This window comes from Pleurodeles waltl, chromosome 12 (assembly GCF_031143425.1).
Source record: "Pleurodeles waltl isolate 20211129_DDA chromosome 12, aPleWal1.hap1.20221129, whole genome shotgun sequence".
In the NCBI taxonomy this organism is placed as follows: Eukaryota; Metazoa; Chordata; class Amphibia; order Caudata; family Salamandridae; genus Pleurodeles; species Pleurodeles waltl.
This window is the reverse complement of record NC_090451.1, coordinates 125,704,537-125,723,205: the sequence shown is the minus strand read 5'-3', so window position 1 is coordinate 125,723,205 and position 18,669 is coordinate 125,704,537. Positions and strand designations below refer to the sequence as shown.

General features: G+C 42.9%; 4 non-coding genes across 4 annotated transcripts; all 4 read right to left on the bottom strand.

Moving 5' to 3' along the window:
• Positions 1-4,122: 4,122 nt before the first annotated feature.
• Positions 4,123-4,204, bottom strand: TRNAL-AAG (transfer RNA leucine (anticodon AAG)). Its single transcript has one exon. It is a non-coding gene; the product is annotated as a tRNA-Leu (tRNA).
• Positions 4,205-8,324: 4,120 nt separating this feature from the next.
• On the bottom strand, positions 8,325-8,406 carry TRNAL-UAG (transfer RNA leucine (anticodon UAG)). The gene has a single exon. It is a non-coding gene; the product is annotated as a tRNA-Leu (tRNA).
• A 4,121-nt stretch (positions 8,407-12,527) lies between these two features.
• On the bottom strand, positions 12,528-12,609 carry TRNAL-UAG (transfer RNA leucine (anticodon UAG)). The gene has a single exon. It is a non-coding gene; the product is annotated as a tRNA-Leu (tRNA).
• Positions 12,610-16,755: 4,146 nt separating this feature from the next.
• TRNAL-UAG (transfer RNA leucine (anticodon UAG)) lies at positions 16,756-16,837 on the bottom strand. Its single transcript has one exon. It is a non-coding gene; the product is annotated as a tRNA-Leu (tRNA).
• Positions 16,838-18,669: the final 1,832 nt, after the last annotated feature.

Genomic DNA, 18,669 nt, shown 5'->3' with positions numbered 1-18,669 from the left:
GTCAGTTTTTCTGTGTGTCTGTGCACTTCATGAGCACCGAAACCCTGCGTCTTGGCACTTAGTGTGGAAAGTCGAGTCGATAAACCGTTTAAAGGACATGATTACAATGTCGGGAGGGTGATGTGGTAATTGAAGGTTATCTCTCTTACTCAGTCACTGCACAAGTCTTCTCCCACCTGCTCGGACCTAGTGCAATCACCTTAAAAGACAACACTCTCCGAGCAATGACTTCCAACCAAGGTATAAGCACCTGCTCTACATAGGCAATGTGACTCCATCATTTTCTAATGAAACAAGTGTTCATACTGGTGGGCTCATTTCTTAGGGTGGGATCTAATGAATGAGCAGTTCATTCAAAAATAACCGAGGAGTTGCACGTATTCATGACATCAGCCCTATTGCCGCACCCAGTCTCCCCAACATACTGTTTAGCTTTCCAGTGACGTCATGTCTTGTGTGGCCTATTCACATTCCGCTGTTAATATTTTTTAGCCAACAGAATTCCACACTTCCCGGTCTTTGAGCTCACATTGAAAAGGCACAAGTCCCAAAATGCAACCGGGTGCTGTTTAAAACTCCAGCACTGGTGGGCGGTGCCCCAGGTGACATGGGGCCCACCTGGATGCTCTGACTGCCTTTCACGTGACAGTCACAGACACACACAGGACAGAGGTTCAAAAGCTATTCTGAAAGAAGTAAGCACAACAGGCCCACGTGAAACTAAACTTTTTAAATAGATGATTTTTCTTTCTATTGACCGGTTTCTCACTCCTTCTGCGCGCCAAGTCAAATGTAAATGAGCCTCGCAATAAAAATGCACAGAGGATGGTAAAATTCACTTCACTCTGCGCTCGTTGATGCTGAGAGCATGGTTGTCAGCCCGCACGCTTGTTATTTTGATGTGGAATTACTTGATTGCTTTGTGATAATTTTCATTACTCCGAATTGCAAGCTCCCCTACCCCAGTAATAACGTTTGAGGTATTGCTTCCCTACCACACCAACAAGGCCACCCTCTGACCAAGTCCTTTGCCTCTCTTCAGAACTACCATAAGCCCCTCCATGCACTTGGAACTTTTTGCTTGACGACCATCTAGGCGTCCTTGGAATATTGATATTTAGAAGTAACAATGTTTGTTTATTTTAACTAACTGACCTTTTTAGGGTCTCGCTTGATAGACTCTGTAGTATTCAGTAAAGGGCTTGGAGCCCGCATGTCTCTCACCATTTTTTTATTTATGTGGCACTCTTCTTTACAGTTTCCTAATTCATCAAGGCATGTCTTGCATCATTTCCGTTCCTCTCTGTAGAGCAGCGACCAAGCGTTGATTGATTCAGCTTAATCAGTGCCTGACCGCTGCTCCCCACCTGATCAAGGTACTATTTTTTCCTTTTACCTTCTAGTGCCCTGCAAACAGAAGGCTTGTGACTGGCAAAAACATGCCCAGCAGGACAACCAAAACTGTTAAGTTTTAAATTTAAATCGAACTTTCTTTTATTTTGCCAAATCGTCTTTTCCCACGTTCCACGCATGTTTTCTTTTGCTTTTGTTCGTGGGCACTCTTCTCAAAAGATGACGATTAGCTTGTTTAAAATATTGCAAATCAACAGTGTTTCTTTATTATGTGTAAATTCTGAAATTAATCTTTAACACATAATCCTGCGGTACACTTCAATCCACCCCACTCCAATCTTCCCCACTACAATCCACCCCATCCAGACCACTTCACCCACACTAATCCACCTCACTCCAGTCCAAATCACTCACCCGAATCCAATCCACTCTAACTCATCCTACTCCAATCCTCTCCACCCACCCCAAGCAAATCTGTCTCACTCCAATGTGCCCCACTATAATAAAAAACAATCTGCACCACTCCAAAACAATCTGTCCCACTTCCATCCAAAACAATCTGCCCCACTCCAATCTGCCCGACTCCACTTCAAAACAATCTCCCCTACTCCAATTCAAAACAATCTACCCCACTGCAATCTGCTGCACTCCAATCAAAAACAAACTACCACACTGCAATCCAAAACAATCTGCCATACTGCAATCGAAAACAATCTGTCCCACCCAAGGCAGTGGTGGCTGGTGCACTTTGAAAGGAGTTGGTGGGAGGGAAAAATAGTTCATCTGAAGCTAAGTGAAGAAATTGGAATAAAATAGTGCATTTTAACCCCTTCGCTGCCAGCCTTTTCCCCCTCAGGTGCCAGGCATTTTTTTGGCTATTTGGGGCAGGGCGCGCTTAGGCCCTCATAGATTTTTGTCCACATAAGCTATCCACGCCAAATTTGCGTCCTTTTTTTCCAACATCCTAGGGATTCTAGAGGTACCCAGACTTTGTGGGTTCCCCTGAAGGAGACCAAGAAATTAGCCAAAATACAGTAAAAATGTTGTTTTAAAAAAGAAAAAAATTGAAAAAAGGGCTGGAGAAGAAGGCTTGTGGTTTTTGTCCCTGAAATTGGCATCAACAAAGGGTTTGCACTGCTAAAATCACCAGCTTCCCAGCTTTCAGGGACAGGCAGACTTGAATCAGAAAACCCAATTTTTCAACACAATTTTGGCATTTTACTGGGACATACCCCATTTTTACGATTTTGTGTGCTTTTAGCCTCCTTCCAGTCAGTGACAGAAAAGGGTGTGAAACCAATGCTGGGTCCCAGTAACCTAAACATTTTTGAAAAGAAGACAACATTCTGAATTCAGCAATGGGTAACTTGTGTAGATCTTACAAGTGTTTCCTACAGAAAATAACAACTGAAATAAAAAAAAAATATTGAAATTGAGAAGAAAAAAACAGCCATTTTCCTCTACGTTTTACTCTGTAACTTTTTTCTGCAATGTCAGATTTTTGAAAGCAATATACCATTACGCCTGCTGGACTCTTCTGGTTGCGGGGATATATAGGGCTTGTAGGTTCATCAAGAACCCTAGGTATCCAGAGAAAATAAATGAGCTGCACCTTGCAGTGGGTTTTCATTCTATACCGGGTATACTGCAATTAATTTGCCGAAGTATATAGAGTGAAAAATAGGTATCAAGAAAACCTTTCTATTTCCAAAATGGGCACAAGATAAGGAGTGAAGGAGCAGTGGTTATTTGCACATCTCTGAATTCTGGGGTGCCCACACTAGCATGCGAATTAAAGGGCATTTCTCAAATAGACGTCTTTTTTACACACTGTCTTATATTTGGAAGGAAAAAATGTAGATAAAGACAAGGGGCAGTAACTCTTGTTTTGCTATTCTATGTTTCCCCAAGTCTCCCGATAACATTTTTTACCTCACTTGTGTGGGTAGGCCTAGCGCCCGCGACAGGAAGTGCCCCAAAACACAACGTGGACACATCAAATTTTCCCAAAGAAAACCAAAACCTAGGTAAAAGACATTGTCATTTGCAACGCCAATAGCTCTAACTCTCACAAATGTGAGACCTTTCGCATTGCAAATGCTTGTTTTTTTGTGCAGGCAAGTGTGCGTGGAGCCTGCTTTGGTTCTTAAGACCTCAGACCTAAAGCAAAGCTTAGACAGAAACATAGCAATATGCCCTTTGCACACAGTTAGAGATCCTACTAAATGGAGTCATATATAGGTCTGCACGGCCATTTTGCACAATTTTGTTGTGATATAAAGTTTCGGTAGAGCTCAATGAGAGCTGGTAGTTATGGCCGAGTGGTTAAGGTGATGGGCTTGAAATCCTTTGGGGGTTCCCTGCACGGGTTTGAATCCTGCTGACTACCTCTGTTGTTTATTTTAAACCTGATTTTTAAAATAACTGTGAAGAACACATTTACCAACTTTATTTGGGAAGATAGATAATTTACTTTAAATCTTTATTTAACAGAGGTTCGATTTTATTTTGCAGAGAGAAGAGCGGGTGACCGCGTGGGGAGAACAAATGATTTGTTAAACCTTCCATTTGAAGGTGATCTAAGCAGAATGAAGCAAAACAAACGCAGCGCCAATCAGCCGATTTCTTGGAGTCCACGGTTTAGGAGTTTACTTAGAAGGAGACTGTAAAAGAGTTTTAAAATTAGGGACCTATTGGTAGAGTCACTGTTTATGCAAATTGAAGGGTCAGAAGGGAGATGCGTCATTAAGATCTGTAAAAATCCATCTCTGGCAGCGGTGGGATTTGAACCCACGCCTCCAAAGAGACTGGAGCCTTAATCGAGCGCCTTAGACCGCTCGGCCACGCTACCTGTTGCTCTCAGTGTGTCTGTGCACTTCATGAGCACCGTAACCCTGAGTCACCTCACTGAGTGTGGAAAGTCGAGTTGATAAACCATTTCATGGACATGATTACAATGTCGGGAGGGTGATGTGGTAATTGAAGGTTATCTCTCTTACTCAGTCACTGCACAAGTCTTCTCCCACCTGCTCGGACCTAGTGCAATCACCTTAAAAGACAACACTCTCCCGAGCAATGACTTCCAACCAAGGTATAAGCACCTGCTCTACATAGGCAATGTGACTCCATCATTTTCTAATGAAACAAGTGTTCATACTGGTGGGGTCATTTCTTTGGGTGGGATCTAATGAATGAGCAGTTCATTCAAAAATAACTGAGGAGTTGCACGTATTCATGACATCAGCCCTATTGCCGCACCCAGTCTCCCCAACATACTGTTTAGCTTTCCAGTGACGTCATGTCTTGTGTGGCCTATTCACATTCCGCTGTTAATATTTTTTAGCCAATAGAATTTCACAGGCTCCCGTCTTTGAGCTCACATTGAAAAGGCACAAGTCCCAAAATGCAACCGGGTGCTGTTTAAAACTCCAGCACTGGTGGGCGGTGCCCCAGGTGACATGGGGCCCACCTGGATGCTCTGACTGCCTTTCACGTGACAGTCACAGACACACACAGGACAGAGGTTCAAAAGCTATTCTGAAAGAAGTAAGCACAACAGGCCCACGTGAAACTAAACTTTTTAAATAGATGATTTTTGTTTCTATTGACCGGGTTCTCACTCGTTCTGCGCGCCAAGTCAAATGTAAATGAGCCTCGCAATAAAAATGCACAGAGGATGGTAAAATTCACTTCACTCTGCGCTCGTTGATGCTGAGAGCATGGTTGTCAGCCCGCACGCTTGTTATTTTGATGTGGAATTACTTGATTGCTTTGTGATAATTTTCATTACTCCGAATTGCAAGCTCCCCTACCCCAGTAATAATGTTTGAGTTATTGCTTCCCTACCACACCAACAAGGCCACCCTCTGACCAAGTCCTTTGCCTCTCTTCAGAACTACCATAAGCCCCTCCATGCACTAGGAACTTTTTGCTTGACGACCATCTAGGCGTCCTTGGAATATTGATATTTAGAAGTAACAATGTTTGTTTATTTTAACTAACTGACCTTTTTAGGGTCTCGCTTGATAGACTCTGTAGTATTCAGTAAAGGGCTTGGAGCCCGCATGTCTCTCACCATTTTTTTATTTATGTGGCACTCTTCTTTACAGTTTCCTAATTCATCAAGGCATGTCTTGCATCATTTCCGTTCCTCTCTGTAGAGCAGCGACCAAGCGTTGATTGATTCAGCTTAATCAGTGCCTGACCGCTGCTCCCCACCTGATCAAGGTACTATTTTTTCCTTTTACCTTCTAGTGCCCTGCAAACAGAAGGCTTGTGACTGGCAAAAACATGCCCAGCAGGACAACCAAAACTGTTAAGTTTTAAATTTAAATCGAACTTTCTTTTATTTTGCCAAATCGTCTTTTCCCACGTTCCACGCATGTTTTCTTTTGCTTTTGTTCGTGGGCTCTCTTCTCAAAAGATGACGATTAGCTCGTTTAAAATATTGCAAATCAACAGTGTTTCTTTATTATGTGTAAATTCTGAAATTAATCTTTAACACATAATCCTGCGGTACACTTCAATCCACCCCACTCCAATCTTCCCCACTACAATCCACCCCATCCAGACCACTTCACCCACACTAATCCACCTCACTCCAGTCCAAATCACTCACCCGAATCCAATCCACTCTAACTCATCCTACTCCAATCCTCTCCACCCACCCCAAGCAAATCTGTCTCACTCCAATGTGCCCCACTATAATAAAAAACAATCTGCACCACTCCAAAACAATCTGTCCCACTTCCATCCAAAACAATCTGCCCCACTCCAATCTGCCCGACTCCACTTCAAAACAATCTCCCCTACTCCAATTCAAAACAATCTACCCCACTGCAATCTGCTGCACTCCAATCAAAAACAAACTACCACACTGCAATCCAAAACAATCTGCCATACTGCAATCGAAAACAATCTGTCCCACCCCAGGCAGTGGTGGCTGGTGCACTTTGAAAGGTGGGGGTGGGAGGGAACAATAGTTCATCTGAAGCTAAGTGAAGAAATTGGAATAAAATAGTGCATTTTAACCCCTTCGCTGCCAGGCCTTTTCCCCCTCAGGTGCCAGGCATTTTTTTGGCTATTTGGGGCAGGACGCTCTTAGGCCATCATACATTTTTGTCCACATAAGCTACCCACGCCAAATTTGTGTCCTTTTTTTGCAACATCCTAGGGATTCTAGAGGTACCCAGACTTTGTGGGTTCCCCTGAAGGAGACCAAGAAATTAGCCAAAATACAGTAGAAATGTATTTTTAAAAAAATAAATGGAAAAAAGGGCTGGAGAAGAAGGCTTGTGGTTTTTGTCCCTGAAATTGGCATCCACAAAGGGTTTGCAGTGCTAAAATCACCAGCTTCCCAGCTTTCAGGGACAGGCAGACTTGAATCAGAAAACCCAATTTTTCAACTCAATTTTGGCATTTTACTGGGACATACCCCATTTTTACGATTTTGTGTGCTTTTAGCCTCCTTCCAGTCAGTGACAGAAATGGGTGTGAAACCAATGCTGGATCCCAGTAACCTAAACATTTGTGAAAAGAAGACAACATTCTGAATTCAGCAATGGGTAACTTGTGTAGATCTTACAAGGGTTTCCTACAGAAAATAACAACTGAACTAAAAAAAAAAATTGAAATTGAGGTGAAAAAAACAGCCATTTTTCTCTACGTTTTACTCTGTAACTTTTTTCTGCAATGTCAGAATTTTGAAAGCAATATACCGTCACGTCTGCTGGACTCTTCTGGTTGCGGGGATATATTGGGCTTGTAGGTTCATCAAGAACCCTAGGTATCCAGAGAAAATAAATGAGCTGCACCTTGCAGTGGGTTTTCTTTCTATACCGGGTATACAGCAATTAATTTGCCGAAGTATAAAGAGTGAAAAATAGGTATCAAGAAAACCTTTCTATTTCCAAAATGGGCACAAGATAAGGTGTTGAGGAGCAGTGGTTATTTGCACATCTCTGAATTCTGGGGTGCCCACACTAGCATGCGAATTAAAGGGCATTTCTCATGTAGACGTCTTTTTTACACACTGTCTTATATTTGGAAGGAAAAAATGTAGATAAAGACAAGGGGCAGTAACACTTGTTTTGCTATTCTATGTTTCCTCAAGTCTCCCGATAAAAATGGTACCGCACTTGTGTGGGTAGGCCTAGCGCCCGCGACAGGAAGTGCCCCAAAACACAACGTGGACACATACAATTTTCCCAAGGAAAACCAAAACCTAGGTAAAAGACATTGTCATTTGCAACGCCAATAGCTCTAACTCTCCCAAATGTGAGACCTTTCGCATTGCAAATGCTTGTTTTTTTGTGCAGACAAGTATTCGTGGAGCCTGCTTTGGTTCTTAAGACCTCAGACCTAAAGCAAAGCTTAGACAGAAACATAGCAATGTGCCCTTTGCACACAGTTAGAGATACAACTAAATGGAGTTATATATAGGTGTGCACGGCCATTGTGCACAATTCTGTTGTGATATAAAGTTTCGGTATGGGTTCATGAGAGCTCGTAGTTATGGCCGAGTGGCTAAGGTGATGAGCTTGAAATTCATTGGGGGTTCATTCCGCAGGTTCGAATCCTGCCGAGTACGTCACTTGTTTATTTTAAACCTGATATTTAAAATAACTGTGAAGAACACATTTACCAACTTTATTTGGGAAGATAGATAATTTGCTTTAAATCTTTATTTAACAGAGGTTCGATTTTATTTTGCAGACAGAAGAGCGGGGTGACCGCGTGGGGAGAACAAATTATTTGTTAAACCTTCCATTTGAAGGTGATCTAAGCAGAATGAAGGAAAACAACAGCAGCGCCCATCAGCCGATTTCTTGGGAGTCCACGGTTTAGAAGTTTACTTAGAAGGAGACTGTAAAAGAGTTTTAAAATTAGGGACCTATTGGTAGAGTCACTGTGCAAGAAAATTGAAGGGGCAGGAGGGAGATGCGTCATTAAGATCTGTTAAAATCCATCTCTGGCAGCGATGGGATTCGAACCCACGCCTCCAAAGAGACTGGAGCCTAAATCCAGCGCCTTAGACCGCTCGGCCACGCTACCTTCAGTTTTCTGTGTGTCTGTGCACTTCATGAGCACCGAAACCCTGCGTCTTGGCACTTAGTGTGGAAAGTCGAGTCGATAAACCGTTTAAAGGACATGATTACAATGTCGGGAGGGTGATGTGGTAATTGAAGGTTATCTCTCTTACTCAGTCACTGCACAAGTCTTCTCCCACCTGCTCGGACCTAGTGCAATCACCTTAAAAGACAACACTCTCCGAGCAATGACTTCCAACCAAGGTATAAGCACCTGCTCTACATAGGCAATGTGACTCCATCATTTTCTAATGAAACAAGTGTTCATACTGGTGGGGTCATTTCTTTGGGTGGGATCTAATGAATGAGCAGTTCATTCAAAAATAACCGAGGAGTTGCACGTATTCATGACATCAGCCCTATTGCCGCACCCAGTCTCCCCAACATACTGTTTAGCTTTCCAGTGACGTCATGTCTTGTGTGGCCTATTCACATTCCGCTGTTAATATTTTTTAGCCAACAGAATTCCACACTTCCCGGTCTTTGAGCTCACATTGAAAAGGCACAAGTCCCAAAATGCAACCGGGTGCTGTTTAAAACTCCAGCACTGGTGGACGGTGCCCCAGGTGACATGGGGCCCACCTGGATGCTCTGACTGCCTTTCACGTGACAGTCACAGACACACACAGGACAGAGGTTCAAAAGCTATTCTGAAAGAAGTAAGCACAACAGGCCCACGTGAAACTAAACTTTTTAAATAGATGATTTTTCTTTCTATTGACCGGTTTCTCACTCCTTCTGCGCGCCAAGTCAAATGTAAATGAGCCCCGCAATAAAAATGCACAGAGGATGGTAAAATTCACTTCACTCTGCGCTCGTTGATGCTGAGAGCATGGTTGTCAGCCCGCACGCTTGTTATTTTGATGTGGAATTACTTGATTGCTTTGTGATAATTTTCATTACTCCGAATTGGAAGCTCCCGTACCCCAGTAATAATGTTTGAGGTATTGCCTCCCTACCACACCAACAAGGCCACCCTCTGACCAAGTCCTTTGCCTCTCTTCAGAACTACCATAAGGCCCTCCATGCACTAGGAACTTTTTGCTTGACGACCATGTAGGCGTCCTTGGAATATTGATATTTAGAAGTAACAATGTTTGTTTATTTTAACTAACTGAACTTTTTAGGGTCTCGCTTGATAGACTCTGTAGTATTCAGTAAAGGGCTTGGAGCCCGCATGTCTCTCACCATTTTTTTATTTATGTGGCACTCTTCTTTACAGTTTCCTAATTCATCAAGGCATGTCTTGCATAATTTCCGTTCCTCTCTGTAGAGCAGAGACCAAGTGTTGATTGATTCAGCTTAATCAGTGCCTGACCGCTGCTCCCCACCTGATCAAGGTACTATTTTTTCCTTTTACCTTCTAGTGCCCTGCAAACAGAAGGCTTGTGACTGGCAAAAACATGACCAGCAGGTCAACCAAAACTGTTAAGTTTTAAATTTAAATCTAACTTTCTTTTATTTTGCCAAATCGTCTTTTCCCACGTTCCACGCATGTTTTCTTTTGTTTTTGTTTGTGGGCGCTCTTCTCAAAAGATGACGATTAGCTTGTTTAAAATATTGCAAAACAACAGTGTTTCTTTATTATGTGTAAATTCTGAAATTATGCTTTGACATATAATCCTGCGGTACACTTCAATCCACCCCACTCCAATCTGCCCCACTACAATCCACCCCCATCCAGACCACTTCACCCACACTAATCCACCTCACTCCAGTCCAAATCACTCACCCGAATCCAATCCACTCTAACTCATCCCACTCCAACCCTCTCCAGCCACCCCTATCAAATCTGTCTCACTCCAATTTGCCCCCCTCTAATAAAAAACAATCTGCACCACTCCAAAACAATCTGTCCTACTCCTATCCAAAACAATCTGACCCACTCCAATCTGCCCGACTCCACTTCAAAACAATCTCCCCTACTCCAATTCAAAACAATCTACCCCACTGCAATCTTCTGCACTCCAATCCAAAACAAACTACCACACTGCAATCCAAAACAATCTGCCATACTGCAATCGAAAACAATCTGTCCCACCCCAGGCAGTGGTGGCTGGTGCACTTTGAAAGGAGGGGGTGGGAGGGAACAATAGTTCATCTGAAGCTAAGTGAAGAAATTGGAATAAAATAGTGCATTTTAACCCCTTCGCTGCCAGGCCTTTTCCCCCTCAGGTGCCAGGCATTTTTTTGGCTATTTGGGGCAGGACGCGCTTAGGCCATCATACATTTTTGTCCACATAAGCTACCCACGCCAAATTTGTGTCCTTTTTTTGCAACATCCTAGGGATTCTAGAGGTACCCAGACTTTGTGGGTTCCCCTGAAGGAGACCAAGAAATTAGCCAAAATACAGTAAAAATGTATTTTTAAAAAAATAAATGGAAAAAAGGGCTGGAGAAGAAGGCTTGTGGTTTTTGTCCCTGAAATTGGCATCCACAAAGGGTTTGCAGTGCTAAAATCACCAGCTTCCCAGCTTTCAGGGACAGGCAGACTTGAATCAGAAAACCCAATTTTTCAACTCAATTTTGGCATTTTACTGGGACATACCCCATTTTTACGATTTTGTGTGCTTTTAGCCTCCTTCCAGTCAGTGACAGAAATGGGTGTGAAACCAATGCTGGATCCCAGTAACCTAAACATTTGTGAAAAGAAGACAACATTCTGAATTCAGCAATGGGTAACTTGTGTAGATCTTACAAGGGTTTCCTACAGAAAATAACAACTGAACTAAAAAAAAATATTGAAATTGAGGTGAAAAAAACAGCCATTTTTCTCTACGTTTTACTCTGTAACTTTTTTCTGCAATGTCAGAATTTTGAAAGCAATATACCGTTACGTCTGCTGGACTCTTCTGGTTGCGGGGATATATTGGGCTTGTAGGTTCATCAAGAACCCTAGGTATCCAGAGAAAATAAATGAGCTGCACCTTGCAGTGGGTTTTCTTTCTATACCGGGTATACAGCAATTAATTTGCCGAAGTATAAAGAGTGAAAAATAGGTATCAAGAAAACCTTTCTATTTCCAAAATGGGCACAAGATAAGGTGTTGAGGAGCAGTGGTTATTTGCACATCTCTGAATTCTGGGGTGCCCACACTAGCATGCGAATTAAAGGGCATTTCTCATATAGACGTCTTTTTTACTCACTGTCTTATATTTGGAAGGAAAAAATGTAGATAAAGACAAGGGGCAGTAACACTTGTTTTGCTATTCTATGTTTCCTCAAGTCTCCCGATAAAAATGGTACCGCACTTGTGTGGGTAGGCCTAGCGCCCGCGACAGGAAGTGCCCCAAAACACAACGTGGACACATACAATTTTCTCAAGGAAAACCAAAACCCAGGTAAAAGACATTGTCATTTGCAACGCCAATAGCTCTAACTCTCCCAAATGTGAGACCTTTCGCATTGCAAATGCTTGTTTTTTTGTGCAGACAAGTATTCGTGGAGCCTGCTTTGGTTCTTAAGACCTCAGACCTAAAGCAAATCTTAGACAGAAACATAGCAATGTGCCCTTTGCACACAGTTAGAGATACAACTAAATGGAGTTATATATAGGTGTGCACGGCCATTGTGCACACTTCTGTTGTGATATAAAGTTTCGGTATGGGTTAACGAGAGCTCGTAGTTATGGCCGAGTGGCTAAGGTGATGAGCTTGAAATTCATTGGGGGTTCCTTGCGCAGGTTCGAATCCTGTCGAGTATGTCACTTGTTTATTTTAAACCTGATATTTAAAATAACTGTGAAGAACACATTTACCAACTTTATTTGGGAAGATAGATAATTTGCTTTAAATCTTTATTTAACAGAGGTTCGATTTTATTTTGCAGACAGAAGAGCGGGGTGACCGCGTGGGGAGAACAAATTATTTGTTAAACCTTCCATTTGAAGGTGATCTAAGCAGAATGAAGGAAAACAACAGCAGCGCCCATCAGCCGATTTCTTGGGAGTCCACGGATTAAGGAGTTTACTTAGAAGGAGACTGTAAAAGAGTTTTAAAATTAGGGACCTATTGGTAGAGTCACTGTGCATGCAATTTGAAGGGGCAGGAGGGAGATGCGTCATTAAGATCTGTTAAAATCCATCTCTGGCAGCGGTGGGATTCGAACCCACGCCTCCAAAGAGACTGGAGCCTAAATCCAGCGCCTTAGACCGCTCGGCCACGCTACCTTCAGTTTTCTGTGTGTCTGTGCACTTCATGAGCACCGAAACCCTGCGTCGTGGCACTCAGTGTGGAAAGTCGAGTCGATAAACCGTTTAAAGGACATGATTACAATGTCGGGAGGGTGATGTGGTAATTGAAGGTTATCTCTCTTACTCAGTCACTGCACAAGTCTTCTCCCACCTGCTCGGACCTAGTGCAATCACCTTAAAAGACAACACTCTCCGAGCAATGACTTCCAACCAAGGTATAAGCACCTGCTCTACATAGGCAATGTGACTCCATCATTTTCTAATGAAACAAGTGTTCATACTGGTGGGCTCATTTCTTAGGGTGGGATCTAATGAATGAGCAGTTCATTCAAAAATAACCGAGGAGTTGCACGTATTCATGACATCAGCCCTATTGCCGCACCCAGTCTCCCCAACATACTGTTTAGCTTTCCAGTGACGTCATGTCTTGTGTGGCCTATTCACATTCCGCTGTTAATATTTTTTAGCCAACAGAATTCCACACTTCCCGGTCTTTGAGCTCACATTGAAAAGGCACAAGTCCCAAAATGCAACCGGGTGCTGTTTAAAACTCCAGCACTGGTGGGCGGTGCCCCAGGTGACGTGGGGCCCACCTGGATGCTCTGACTGCCTTTCACGTGACAGTCACAGACACACACAGGACAGAGGTTCAAAAGCTATTCTGAAAGAAGTAAGGACAACAGGCCCACGTGAAACTAAACTTTTTAAATAGATGATTTTTGTTTCTATTGACCGGGTTCTCACTCGTTCTGCGCGCCAAGTCAAATGTAAATGAGCCTCGCAATAAAAATGCACAGAGGATGGTAAAATTCACTTCACTCTGCGCTCGTTGATGCTGAGAGCATGGTTGTCAGCCCGCACGCTTGTTATTTTGATGTGGAATTACTTGATTGCTTTGTGATAATTTTCATTACTCCGAATTGGAAGCTCCCCTACCCCAGTAATAACGTTTGAGGTATTACCTCCCTACCACACCAACAAGGCCACCCTCTGACCAAGTCCTTTGCCTCTCTTCAGAACTACCATAAGGCCCTCCATGCACTAGGAACTTTTTGCTTGACGACCATGTAGGCGTCCTTGGAATATTGATATTTAGAAGTAACAATGTTTGTTTATTTTAACTAACTGACCTTTTTAGGGTCTCGCTTGATAGACTCTGAAGTATTCAGTAAAGTGCTTGGAGCCCGCATGTCTCTCACCATTTTTTTTATTTATGTGGCACTCTTCTTTACAGTTTCTTAATTCATCAAGGCATGTCTTGCATCATTTCCGTTCCTCTCTGTAGAGCAGCGACCAGGCGTTGATTGATTCAGCTTAATCAGTGCCTTACCGCTGCTCCCCACCTGATCAAGGTACTATTTTTTCCTTTTACCTTCTAGTGCCCTGCAAACAGAAGGCTTGTGACTGGCAAAAACATGACCAGCAGGTCAACCAAAACTGTTAAGTTTTAAATTTAAATCTAACTTTCTTTTATTTTGCCAAATCGTCTTTTCCCACGTTCCACGCATGTTTTCTTTTGTTTTTGTTCGTGGGCGCTCTTCTCAAAAGATGACGATTAGCTTGTTTAAGATATTGCAAAACAACAGTGTTTCTTTATTATGTGTAAATTCTGAAATTATGCTTTGACACATAATCCTGCGGTACACTTCAATCCACCCCACTCCAATCTGCCCCACTACAATCCACCCCCATCCAGACCACTTCACCCACACTAATCCACCTCACTCCAGTCCAAATCACTCACCCGAATCCAATCCACTCTAACTCATCCCACTCCAACCCTCTCCAGCCACCCCTATCAAATCTGTCTCACTCCAATTTGCCCCCATCTAATAAAAAACAATCTGCACCACTCCAAAACAATCTGTCCTACTCCGATCCAAAACAATCTGTCCTACTCCGATCCAAAACAATCTGACCTACTCCAATCTGCCCGACTCCACTTCAAAACAATCTCCCCTACTCCAATTCAAAACAATCTACCCCACTGCAATCTTCTGCACTCCAATCCAAAACAAACTACCACACTGCAATCCAAAACAATCTGCCATACTGCAATCGAAAACAATCTGTCCCACCCCAGGCAGTGGTGGCTGGTGCACTTTGAAAGGAGGGGGTGGGAGGGAACAATAGTTCATCTGAAGCTAAGTGAAGAAATTGGAATAAAATAGTGCATTTTAACCCCTTCGCTGCCAGGCCTTTTCCCCCTCAGGTGCCAGGCATTTTTTTGGCTATTTGGGGCAGGACGCGCTTAGGCCATCATACATTTTTGTCCACATAAGCTACCCACGCCAAATTTGTGTCCTTTTTTAGCAACATCCTAGAGATTCTAGAAGTACCCAGACTTTGTGGGTTCCCCTGAAGGAGACCAAGAAATTAGCCAAAATACAGTAGAAATGTATTTTTAAAAAAATAAATGGAAAAAAGGGCTGGAGAAGAAGGCTTGTGGTTTTTGTCCCTGAAATTGGCATCCACAAAGGGTTTGCAGTGATAAAATCACCAGCTTCCCAGCTTTCAGGGACAGGCAGACTTGAATCAGAAAACCCAATTTTTCAACACAATTTTGGCATTTTACTGGGACATACCCCATTTTTACGATTTTGTGTGCTTTTAGCCTCCTTCCAGTCAGTGACAGAAATGGGTGTGAAACCAATGCTGGAACCCAGTAACCTAAACATTTGTGAAAAGAAGACAACATTCTGAATTCAGCAATGGGTAACTTGTATAGATCTTACAAGGGTTTCCTACAGAAAATAACAACTGAACTAAAAACAAATATTGAAATTGAGGTGAAAAAAACAGCCATTTTTCTCTACGTTTTACTCTGTAACTTTTTTCTGCAATGTCAGAATTTTGAAAGCAATATACCGTTACGTCTGCTGGACTCTTCTGGTTGCGGGGATATATTGGGCTTGTAGGTTCATCAAGAACCCTAGGTATCCAGAGAAAATAAATGAGCTGCACCTTGCAGTGGGTTTTCTTTCTATACCGGGTATACAGCAATTAATTTGCCGAAGTATAAAGAGTGAAAAATAGGTATCAAGAAAACCTTTCTATTTCCAAAATGGGCACAAGATAAGGTGTTGAGGAGCAGTGGTTATTTGCACATCTCTGAATTCTGGGGTGCCCACACTAGCATGCGAATTAAAGGGCATTTCTCATATAGACGTCTTTTTTACACACTGTCTTATATTTGGAAGGAAAAAATGTAGATAAAGACAAGGGGCAGTAACACTTGTTTTGCTATTCTATGTTTCCTCAAGTCTCCCGATAAAAATGGTACCGCACTTGTGTGGGTAGGACTAGCGCCCGCGACAGGAAGTGCCCCAAAACATAACGTGGACACATACAATTTTCCCAAGGAAAACCAAAACCTAGGTAAAAGACATTGTCATTTGCAACGCCAATAGCTCTAACTCTCCCAAGTGTGAGACCTTTCGCATTGCAAATGCTTGTTTTTTTGTGCAGACAAGTATTCGTGGAGCCTGCTTTGGTTCTTAAGACCTCAGACCTAAAGCAAAGCTTAGACAGAAACATAGCAATGTGCCCTTTGCACACAGTTAGAGATACAACTAAATGGAGTTATATATAGGTGTGCACGGCCATTGTGCACAATTCTGTTGTGATATAAAGTTTCGGTATGGGTTAATGAGAGCTCGTAGTTATGGCCGAGTGGCTAAGGTGATGAGCTTGAAATTCATTGGGGGTTCCTTGCGCAGGTTCGAATCCTGCCGAGTACGTCACTTGTTTATTTTAAACCTGATATTTAAAATAACTGTGAAGAACACATTTACCAACTTTATTTGGGAAGATAGATAATTTGCTTTAAATCTTTATTTAACAGAGGTTCGATTTCATTTTGCAGACAGAAGAGCGGGGTGACCGCGTGGGGAGAACAAATTATTTGTTAAACCTTCCATTTGAAGGTGATCTAAGCAGAATGAAGGAAAACAACAGCAGCGCCCATCAGCCGATTTCTTGGGAGTCCACGGTTTAGGAGTTTACTTAGAAGGAGACTGTAAAAGAGTTTTAAAATTAGGGACCTATTGGTAGAGTCACTGTGCATGTAAATTGAAGGGGCAGGAGGGAGATGCGTCATTAAGATCTGTTAAAATCCATCTCTGGCAGCGGTGGGATTCGAACCCACGCCTCCAAAGAGACTGGAGCCTAAATCCAGCGCCTTAGACCGCTCGGCCACGCTACCTTCAGTTTTCTGTGTGTCTGTGCACTTCATGAGCACCGAAACCCTGCGTCTTGGCACTCAGTGTGGAAAGTCGAGTCGATAAACCGTTTAAAGGACATGATTACAATGTCGGGAGGGTGATGTGGTAATTGAAGGTTATCTCTCTTACTCAGTCACTGCACAAGTCTTCTCCCACCTGCTCGGACCTAGTGCAATCACCTTAAAAGACAACACTCTCCGAGCAATGACTTCCAACCAAGGTATAAGCACCTGCTCTACATAGGCAATGTGACTCCATCATTTTCTAATGAAACAAGTGTTCATACTGGTGGGCTCCTTTCTTAGGGTGGGATCTAATGAATGAGCAGTTCATTCAAAAATAACCGAGGAGTTGCACGTATTCTTGACATCAGCCCTATTGCCGCACCCAGTCTCCCCAACATACTGTTTAGCTTTCCAGTGACGTCATGTCTTGTGTGGCCTATTCACATTCCGCTGTTAATATTTTTTAGCCAACAGAATTCCACACTTCCCGGTCTTTGAGCTCACATTGAAAAGGCACAAGTCCCAAAATGCAACCGGGTGCTGTTTAAAACTCCAGCACTGGTGGGCGGTGCCCCAGGTGACATGGGGTCCACCTGGATGCTCTGACTGCCTTTCACGTGACAGTCACAGACACACACAGGACAGAGGTTCAAAAGCTATTCTGAAAGAAGTAAGCACAACAGGCCCACGTGAAACTAAACTTTTTAAATAGATGATTTTTCTTTCTATTGACCGGTTTCTCACTCCTTCTGCGCGCCAAGTCAAATGTAAATGAGCCTCGCAATAAAAATGCACAGAGGATGGTAAAATTCACTTCACTCTGCGCTCGTTGATGCTGAGAGCATGGTTGTCAGCCCGCACGCTTGTTATTTTGATGTGGAATTACTTGATTGCTTTGTGATAATTTTCATTACTCCGAATTGGAAGCTCCCCTACCCCAGTAATAACGTTTGAGGTATTGCCTCCCTACCACACCAACAAGGCCACCCTCTGACCAAGTCCTTTGCCTCTCTTCAGAACTACCATAAGGCCCTCCATGCACTAGGAACTTTTTGCTTGACGACCATGTAGGCGTCCTTGGAATATTGATATTTAGAAGTAACAATGTTTGTTTATTTTAACTAACTGAACTTTTTAGGGTCTCGCTTGATAGACTCTGTAGTATTCAGTAAAGGGCTTGGAGCCCGCATGTCTCTCACCATTTTTTTATTTATGTGGCACTCTTCTTTACAGTTTCCTAATTCATCAAGGCATGTCTTGCATAATTTCCGTTCCTCTCTGTAGAGCAGCGACCAAGTGTTGATTGATTCAGCTTAATCAGTGCCTGACCGCTGCTCCCCACCTGATCAAGGTACTATTTTTTCCTTTTACCTTCTAGTGCCCTGCAAACAGAAGGCTTGTGACTGGCAAAAACATGACCAGCAGGTCAACCAAAACTGTTAAGTTTTAAATTTAAATCTAACTTTCTTTTATTTTGCCAAATCGTCTTTTCCCACGTTCCACGCATGTTTTCTTTTGTTTTTGTTTGTGGGCGCTCTTCTCAAAAGATGACGATTAGCTTGTTTAAAATATTGCAAAACAACAGTGTTTCTTTATTATGTGTAAATTCTGAAATTATGCTTTGACATATAATCCTGCGGTACACTTCAATCCACCCCACTCCAATCTGCCCCACTACAATCCACCCCCATCCAGACCACTTCACCCACACTAATCCACCTCACTCCAGTCCAAATCACTCACCCGAATCCAATCCACTCTAACTCATCCCACTCCAACCCTCTCCAGCCACCCCTATCAAATCTGTC